This window comes from Podarcis erhardii (genome assembly GCF_964252035.2).
Source record: "Podarcis erhardii genome assembly, chromosome: 2".
In the NCBI taxonomy this organism is placed as follows: domain Eukaryota; kingdom Metazoa; phylum Chordata; class Lepidosauria; order Squamata; family Lacertidae; genus Podarcis; species Podarcis erhardii.
This window is the reverse complement of record NC_138498.1, coordinates 63,535,129-63,545,704: the sequence shown is the minus strand read 5'-3', so window position 1 is coordinate 63,545,704 and position 10,576 is coordinate 63,535,129.

Here is a 10,576-nt window from a genome sequence, read left to right as displayed (position 1 = left end):
TAGCAGAATGGAAACTTTTCATGTATCTGGAAACTCCTTTTCTTTTCTTTATCTCCTCCTCCTCCTCCTCCTCCTCCTCCTCCTCCTTTTTCATGACTGTATAAGCGGCTTTTGTTTTCCTTGCAGCAGGGTGAAAGGTCCAGGCTGAGGTTGTGGGGAAATACAAGTGGAAGATAAAGGAACGGCTTTATCTTTCAGCATAACAACTGGGACTGGCAATGCACAAAATAGGATGGGGACAGAAATATATTTTTGAATGAGTGGTAAGGCACTGTTATATTATAGGAAACTAGCAGAGTCTTAGGGCTTTTGCTTGATTGTAAAACAAACAGGGTATGACACTGGCCTGGCCCAAGCTTTAAAAATGGCAACCCTAGTACAGCTTAGCAGCTCCCACTTTTAGGGTTTCACTTTCTAAACCTTCAGGCTCAAAGTGAGTGTTTTTCATATGTGCACAACAAAGCCATTCTCACTTGATGGATCCACAAAGCCAGCCCTGACTAGAACATCTTACTGGGCAGATACATAATAAGCGATTACTGTGCCATGCCCAGGCTGCCTAGGTATTAGGCTGAGTAAAACAATGGGAGCTGGTGGAGCACAGTGGCTGAAATCAGAACTACAATTATGTGTACCTTGTGAACTACAGTTATGTGTACCTTGGTTTATGAACTTCATCCGTTCCAGAAGTCCATTCTTAATCCAAAGCCATTCTTAAACCGAAGTGTCTTTCCCTAATGAGGCCTCCTGCCGCTGGTACCCTTCCACCATTCGGATTTCGTTCTTAGACCGAGGTCAAGTTTGCAAACCGGGACACTAATTCCAGTTTTGTGGAGTTCATAAACTGAATAGTTTGTAAACAAAGCTGTTCTTAAACCGAGGCACCGCTGTAGTCCTTTCCTCTGCCCGACATCTTCATCTATCAGTAACTGCAAGTAGCCTCAGACTGATGAGGTGGTGAGTTAATGATTCTGCAGCTGCTTTTCCTTCTGAGAGATGAAACCTTGGGAAGAAGGTTTCCCTTTCTCTCTCCCCACCCCCCAAGCTCTGCTCATTCTGAATCCACCTGTAGCTGCATCACCTGATAATAAATCTTTAAAAAGTATTAGGGGAAAGAGCCATAGAAGAGTCAGCTGTAAGAGTGTGAGAATCCAAAGTTCCAGCCTCACTGCAGCTACGGTTAGGGGCAAACCATCATTTTCTATAGCTTCCCTTCTGCATCTGCAATATATAGATAATACTGTGCAGATCAACCGTACAGGTTTATTTTAAAGATTGCTGAGAGATAATACATTATTTAGAGCAACCCAAATGTCCTAAATAAAATAAAATAATTATAATTATTACTGATATGAATACTATTATTCTCTTTCCATTTTTAAACACCTGCTGAAAACATTTATGTTCTGTCAGGCTTATGCAGGCAATTAAAAAAATAAGATCTTTCCCTCATAGTTAGGTAATTTCTGATTTTAACAGTTTTATATGGTTTTTATTGTATGTTTTTTCTGTATGATTCCTGAAAACTGCTCTGATATTGTTTAATGAATGGCGTTATTTAAGTACTTTTATAAATAAGACAAGCTACTGTATTAACTTTTTTTACGTAGTCTCCCGACAGATGTTGTTGCTGCTGCTGCTGTTACTATGAGTACTGCTACCACCAGCACTGTGTAAAGGGAAGAGGAATGGCAGGCTTCTGCCAGCCATACCCGCCTCCGTCAAAAAGAAAAGTTTGCAAGCTGGATGAACCTGATTCAGACCAAGCTTTTGTACAGAGCTAATTTGTTCTGTGAAAGGTGTTAGATGCAGCAAAATGTTTATTCGGTTTTTGCAGTCAGCTTTCAGTAAAAATGAAGCTCCCCAGCTTGTAGCATGTTCAGCATCACATAGTCTGTAGTTCTGCTTTTGGGCATTGAACTACCAAAGCAAGAAGAACTACATGGATCTCCATTAAAAAATGGAGTGGAAGGCAATAGAAAGAAAAGGGGAAAAAATCATTAGGTTCCACTCTGGACACGGCCTAGTCTACATTCAGGCTTGCTGCTATCAGCCTGCAAAGCTCTTCAGCCAGAGGTAGCTAATCCAGTGCCTTCCAGATGTTAGCCAGCCTGACAAATGATCAGGGTTGATATCACCTCTATTCCAAAATAAAAAATAAAAACAGAGGGTACCAGCTGGGGAAGGCTGTGTGCAGCAGAAGATGCGCTGTATGTCTTCTGTTCTGTTTACGATACTTTTAGCGCTTGCTCTAGCAAAAAGCCAAAGATTAAAGTGGCTCATTAAAGACTAGCAATTGGATTCCATGGGCCAGAGCCCATTTCATTACAGTGTTCAGGTATCTATATACAGAAGAAAAAGGAGAAGTGAGACTTAAAGACCATTCAGTGTGGAATGTGGTTGTGTCACACTACTATGCAGAGTGCAAATGATAATGAGATCGGCTCAAAGGAGTGAAAGATCCAATCACAGGTGTGGCTCATTCCCACCTGATGATGAAATAATATAGCAAGGTGGTTAGTGCACCGTGGTAAGGGACTGTTATATTATGGGAAACTCGCAGAGTCTTAGGGCTTTTGCTTGATTGTAAAACAAACAAACAAAAAACAGCAACCCCAAACTACTTCCTTAGGGGCATGAGGTGTCATAGAGGGGCTGGGGAAACTGCAAGCTGTGGGCTCAAATGGCAATGGAAAAAAAATACAGATAATGAAATTAAAGATTAAGTGTACACAAAATAATCATAGTGGTATAGGAAACCATTGTCTCTATTCATGCCCAAATGCACGTAATCTAAGTTTCTTGATGAGTTTCATGCTGGAGTCTCTGTTTAGAATTCCTTATTTCCGCCAGTGAACAAGCCACTCCCTCCACCCATGCCTAGCTTGGCAATGGGGATTTGCTACCCCACATGCATTTCAGCATGTACAGTGCTCTCCTAGCTGCATAACAAATATGGAGAGCAAATTTTATTTTTAGTTACCACAGCTGGATCACAGATACCCTTACAAAGAGTAGTCAGTTTGAATGGCAGGGAAAACAAATTGGCCAATAGAGTCAACAGATACTGTCACACCCTCTAGCCACACCTATAGCTGGAACATCCAAGGCGGAAAGCTGCAAGATACCATGTGCAAATGATCACAGGAATTTGCCTGTGTGTCAAAGGGGCACAGTGTGCATTCCAATCCTTATATTCATCTCAAACTAGAAAACCCTTTGTTCAACGAAATATTTCTTTTTCCCAGAGCACAGACCGGTGGGAAAAGTCAGAGAGGATGCAATATCATCAAACACAAAGATAATTTCTTCGTATCTTTGTGTAACACTGTGTTGCCTTTCTGTTTATGCAGGGAGGAGAAGACAACCTTTTGTTTTGTTTTGTTTTGTTTTGTTTTATATTATTAGTTAGGAGAATGGACTCTACAAATCATTGGGGGGGGGTTGATCTATTTTACTTTTCTCTTCTTAGAACAAAACAAAACTGGTCATCTGAAAGTTATATAGTTATATAAAATAAAACCAAATGAAACATCAATGCAGTTATTCTTGTGAATAAATGTGCTGCAGGTTACAACGATATAGCTTCAGTGTTATTCCTTTGGGATGAGTACTGTGGTGGTCTGTGTGTGGATTAGCTTGCTTGAGGATCTATGAAAGTCAGAACAAATAATGCAAAATTTATCACAATTGTATAAAGCATACAGAATACAGAATATAGTTTTGGGTTTCAGTTTTTGATATTGGCAGAATTTGGGGGAGAATGGCACAAAGCATATCTGGCTAAAAAAAATAGTAAAGAGTGCTAAATATTTAGCACTGATATATATATATATATAAAACCCAAATTTAAAAACAAAGGAACAGCAACATCTAAAATAGTGGGACTCTTACATGGGAAAACCTTAATACACACATGCACATTAACACACTCAGACATTATCATGCACTCTGCAGGGGTACAGTTACAAGACTTAGGTATGCTATCGGGACTGGAAGAAGCAAAGATCACCAGCGTCGAAGCAATGATTCTTCAACATCAACTTCTTTGGACCGGACATGTTGTGTGGATGCCTGATTATCATCTTCCAAAGCAACTACTCTATTCCCAACTTAAGAATGGAAAGCAAAATACCAGTGATCAACAAAAGGTTTAAAGATGCTCTCAAGGCAAATCTTTAAAAAAGTAATATAAGTACTGATATCTGGGAAGCACTGGTCTGTGAATGATCCAGTTGAGAACAGCCTTTGCCAAAGGTGTCATGGACTTTGAAGAAGCATGAACTCAGGGTGAAAAGGAGAAACGAGCTAAGAGGAAGACACTTTTGGCAAACCCTCACTGTGATCAACTCCCACCCGGAAATCACTGTCCCCACTGTGGAAGGACGTGTGGATCCAGAATTGTCCTCCACAGTCACTTACGGACTCACTGTTAAGATTGTGTTCATGAAAGAACACAAAGAAGAAGAAGAAGAAGACATTGTCAGGGTAGCCAGTCTAGGGTGGCCAGCCTAGAGTGATGAGGAGAGGAATGGAGGACGAAAGGGTGACAGATGCATCATGCAATTCAAAGATGGACACAGGCCATAGCTCAGTGGCAGAGTATCGGCCTTGCCAGCCGAAAGTCTCAAGTTAAACCCCTGGCATCTCAGAGAGGAATGTTCCCTGCCTGATATCCTGCAAAGCCACAGCCAGTCATGACTGGACCTAATGGTCAGGGGTCCCTTTACCTATTTATTTACTATTTTGTGCCATTAACATTTATATCCTTCTTTTTCCTCCAAGGAGCTTGAGGTGGCACACACACTTCTCCCCCCTTTTATCTTTACAACAACAACCCTGTGAGGTAGGTTAGGCTGAGAGAGAGTGGCCGTAGATCACCTAGCAGAGCATCTGCTTTGCATGCAGAAGGGCGTGGGTTCAATCCCTGCCGCCGCCCCCCCCATCATCTCCATGCAGGGCTGGGAATCCCATGTGTGGAATCCTAGAGAGCTGCTGCTACACAATATGAAACTAGCTGCTGTTCAGTGCATGAACAGCTGGAAAACTGTTGGGAGTATAAGTGTAGGTGTCCTATGTAGAAAATGTCTGATGTCTTTCTGGTTCTCATTTTGCCTGGTGAATCAGATAAGGTCTAAAATGCAGCACTCTATTTTTAGGCGCTTGCTTACAGACCCACCCTCTGTGTCTATGTGGTGAAAGTTTACTTTGGTGGGGAGGGTTGGGACAAGGGAGATGAGCTGGAATGACAATAGAGCCATAAAGATCCACTGATAACTTTTCCTTTTGGTCCCTTTTTATTACAGAAGAGAATCATGTTTGGAAAAGTTTGTTTGCAAACAACAACAACAACCCTCCTATCCATTGTGGTCGTACTACAGAGCATCTCCACCTCACAATCATCGCTTCTACAAAGTAAGGACAGAGGTTGGCCATTTTGTAACTTTCCCTTCCAGGCTGGATAGTACAACTCCAGTACAATGTCTGCTAAGGAGTTTTCTTTCAGAAGTACAGCCACCCCCACTTTCTTGCTGTAAGGAAAAGAGAGCAATGGTCACATAGAAACAAAAGACCAGTGTGGTGTGGAGGTTAGAGTGCCAGACTAAGACTTGGGAGACCAGGGTTCATAATCCCCCTTGAACCATGAAGCTCACTGGGCAAGAAATGTTCTTGCTTGAAATGATAGCTTTTCCTAGATGTAATGCAATAAATGAAGGCTAAAAGCATGTATAGTTGTACCGCGGAAGTCGAACAGAATCCATTCCAGAAGTCCGTTCGACTTTCAAAATGTTCAGAAACCAAAGCACGGCTTCTGATTGCCTGCAGGAAACTCCTGCAGCCAATCGGAAGATGGGGAAGCCCCCCAGACATTCGGCTTCCAAAAGAATGTTAAAAAACCAGAACACTCACTTCCAGCCAGAATGTTCAATTCCCAAGGTGTTTGGGAGCCGAGATGTGACTATATTACATTTGGGAGAAGCTATCATTTTAAACTAGCAAATTTCTTGCCCATTGCCTTTTTCATGCTTTTTTTGACCACTCGTGCATACGCTTAAGGTGATATAGAAACACAAGAATGCCACAGAAGAGTGTGTTCTAGCACTTAAAAGTGTAAAGTGTTGTTGTGAACTTCATGACTGAATGTTGTGTGTGTGTGCACACCCCTTGATCCTATTCAAATCATAACCAGGGCATCAGTCTTTCTTATAGCATGGCCTACCTCACAGGGTTGTTGTGAGATTCAAAAGCAGGGAGGTAGGGAACAGAAGAGCCCTATGTTGTCCTGAACTCCTAGATGGGAGGATGGATTGAAATGTAAGAAATGACTACAATATTTTCCTCCTTGTCATGTGTACATTCTCACCAATGTACAACAGCTAGGTTTTAAATTACAGACTCGGCACATGCAGAAAATTATTGTAGGCCATGTTTGAAAAGTCCTTTAAGAGCCCAGAGGGCATCTGTATGAGCCTTCCTGCTTGGTTTCAAGGTTCCTGCACTATCACAAATTAGAATACCCAACACTTGTCTATTGCCTTTACTACAGTGTTCCATGAGTCTTAAGTATCCTTCTCCAGTTTTTATTTTCATCCTATATCTGTCCCTTAACCCCTGCCCCATTTTTTATTTTATTTTTAAAATTAAAGCCAAACTATATGTCACAGCTCAGCGATAAGAAAGTATCTTGGCTCCAATCATGGTAAGTATGCAGAAGAACACCGCCCTTGGCAAACGAGGCCTCTGATGTCATTATCAGAGATTATCAAAGGAAGTTTCAGGATGTTATCACTCTGCTCCCTCTCCCCTGGGATCTTTTAAAATTCCCAACAGCTCTGAATATAAGGGGGTTTCCCTTGTCTCTCAGAATTTGTCATGAAAGATGGTGGGTTGTAGCTCATGTTAGTTCTGATTAGAGGAGACCTATTGAAATTAATGAAAGTAACTTAGTCAGGTTCATTAACTTCAACAGATCTTCTCTGAGTAGAACCAAAATTGAATGCAACCCTGTATTATTTCAGGGAGAGCCAGTGTGGTGTAGTGGTTCAGAGCGGTAGTCTCGTAATCTGGGCAACCGGGTTCGAGTCCCCACTCCTCCACATGCAGCTGCTGGGTGACCTTGGGCCAGTCACACTTCTCTGAAGTCTCTCGGCCCCACTCACCTCACAGAGTGTTTGTTGGGGGGGAGGAAGGGAAAGGAGAATGTTAGCCGCTTGGAGACTCCTGAAGGGGAGTGAAAGGCGGGATATCAAATCCAAACTCTTCTTCTTCTTCTTCTTCTTCTTCTTATTTCACTTTCCTTCTTGTTCCTATTATTCTTTACACCCTGGGGCCTTTTAGTGCTACTGAGGCATTGCTCTTCTGCAGTTAGTAAAGGAGGGTCTATCGTAATTCTGTACAGCACTTAATACATCTTTGTATTCCCTGTATCTCTGTATTCCCCTTTACAATTCCACATTATCCATCTCCAAACCATAGGACAAAAAGAAGAAAGTGTGAACATTTGCTTGTCATTTCATTTTTTTATATGCACAAAAACGAAACAAAAAATATAGAAAAAAGCAAACATGGGCTACTGAAAATAATCATGGAAAGAAATGGGCCACGCTGCAGTTTATGCAAGGTGGTAATTTTATTTTTAAAAAAATATTTTATTTTTTTCATCTCCATGTTTTAAAACATAATCACACAATTGACAGATCCAATTAAAACACCCAATCATTGACCCTTCCCCCCTTTCTGTAGTTACTTATGTTATATCCAGTTCATATCTATCTACAGTGGTACCTCGGGTTACATACGCTTCAGGTTACATACGCTTCAGGTTACACACTCCGCTAACCCAGAAATAGTGCTTCAGGTTAAGAACTTTGCTTCAGGATAAGAACAGAAATCGGGCTCCGGCGGCACGGCAGCAGCAGGAGGCCCCATTAGCTAAAGTAGTGTTTCAGGTTAAGAACAGTTTCAGGTTAAGAACGGACCTACGGAACGAATTAACTACTTAACCCGAGGTACCACTGTACTAGCCATCCTTTATATTTTATTTAAGCTATTCTCACTGCACATTTTTATATCAGTCCTGCTAGTGATTTAAATTGTTTACAATAATTCTTTATATCCTCAATAAATTGTCCCCATTCTATATTAAAACACCTCTCTTCTAGACTTCTTAATCTTCCGTGGATTTCGCCATTTCCGCATACTCCATCAGTAAGGTGGTAATTCTAAGCATCTTGTTCTTTTTAATTTTTTACTTGAAAGCTTGAACAATTAACATTTTGAACATGAAGAAAATGGCAAACATAGGCATTGAAGGCAAAAACTCGGACAGCATTTTCTGGGACTGCACCCTCCCATTTCTTCTTGTGAGAGGATGGCAGTCATTATGGGCACTGTGATCTCGCCACCCCCCAAAAAATGCTTTTTTCATGCACAATGCCCCCAAACCACAAGTTTTGGAGCACCACACAAGATTGCAGCCCAAGAAATCACGGCATGAAATCACATTAGATCATAGCACCCAAAATGGCCGTCATCCTCTCACAAAAAACCCCAGGATGCCCCAGTTTTTCCAGAGCACTTGCAGGTCATGTATCTTGTCACTCCTGTCCCTCAAACCATCATTGTTTGTAAATCAAAGCAACTCACCTGCTTTCCTCCAAGCGCAGAATGTGGTGTTTCAAAGTGCTGAATTGTAAATGTCCTGATCCTGGTGGCCCAATTGCCATCAGGCCTGTGCTATTCCAGACAGTTAAGGAAGTGGCTTTAATCTGCTATGGTTTTTCTATGAGTGTGGAAGACAAAATACCTTTTTAAAGAAAGAGGTTTGTGTAACACATTGGAGAACCCCAATGGAAAAAGGTAAAACGAGACCTGGACATCTTTCCAAAGCACAATTAAAACAAAATGTAGTAGTAACAGGTCATCCCCACCAGCAGACATTAGCTGTTAACAGTCATTGGAAGTAACAGATAGTCATCTGATGATGTCTGAACTCAGTGTTTATCACACTTTAGTGCTGATATTTAGAGCCATCTGTAACTCATCATTAGCCTGCATGTTTGGCATTGGAACAATTGGGAATGGGTCTCTTGGAGCAGTATTACTATGGGGGGGGAGGGGATTACCATTTATACTGAAGCAAATAATTAACTTGCTTCAACGTAATGCTTCACAGAACAAAATGGACTGAAATTGTCTGTTCCAAAGCTGACCATGTTACTGCGTTGTTCATGTGACTCCGTTCAGTTGGCAGTGAGCTCCTCATCCTACTCACTGATTTTGGGTTCAGTTCTGCAGCTCTGCTTCTGTGTGAATGTGTTATAGAATAAAAATAATCATATACTGAACGGTTGATTCAAAGTGACGATACACATGGAAATGCCCATACTTCACAACACAGCCCAACAAGTGCAGGCACTGAAAACAAAACAAACAATGCCCTGGGTGCTGAAGCTTGGGAAGAAGCTGCTGATTCATATTTATTTATTTATTTATATACATATCGTAAGATTTATATACTGCTTAATTGTAGAAAACTTCCAAGCGGTTTAGAAAAGAAGATTAAAAAGCATATGGTGCATACAGGGGCACCCAGCAGGACAGTCACCATAAATTTAGGGACAAGTTTCTTATTCCTAATTGCAGGGACCTAGGAAATCACATTCCTCATCCAGGCAGGAAGTACTACATGTGTAAACACAGCCAGAAGTGATAACCCAGTTTTCTGTCACCTGTCAGCATTCTGTGACCACCACACATGCTCACTGCACTGTTTTTGGAGTCCCCACCTTTAGGGTTTCTTTTATGAAAACTTCTGCAAAGCTGCTTGGTTCCCCTAAGCTGGCTGACACTTCCCCTCTTCTGTGTAGATGGTGCTCTTTTGACTATATAAGGACAGCCACCCAGAGATGACTATTAGTCAATCAATCAAAACTTTATTAGCAAAGCCAACAGGCCACAGCTATACAGGAATTAAAAATAGAAATAAGGATAAAAGAGAGAAAAGAACAAGCAAAAGGAGGTCCGTCAGATGAACAAGTCTGTCACTCAGATGGTGGCCCTCAATTTCATAGCTCTCTCGATGTACCTCGCAACCTTCTCTGTTATCTGACTATCCGTATCAGATAAGAGGAAATACAGTGTGATGTCTGGTGAACGGCCGGGGTTGGCGAGAATGAGTGGAGTAATAATCTCATTCCTTAGGTCTTTGTAAAGGGGGCAGGATAGGAGAACGTGGGACATTGTTTCCGTATTACCATCTCCACATGGGCAGAGTCGTTTTTCAAATGGAGTCTTTTGGTAGCGACCTTCGAGTACGGCAGAAGGGAGAACATCCCATCTAGCCAATGTAAAGGCACGTCTGTATTTTGGGATGGTTAGTTTAAACAAATATGAAACTGGGGAATCAAAATGAGAAGGGGGAAAATAGGTATACCATGGGCACAGTTTCTTTAAGATAGTCAGGTTGTTTTGCCGTTCAATGTCTTTCAGGCGCTGGCCTATTAGACTCTTTGCTTTAATGAGGCCCATTGATAATAGGGACTGTGAATGCAGACCGCATGTAAGAAGTTTTTGA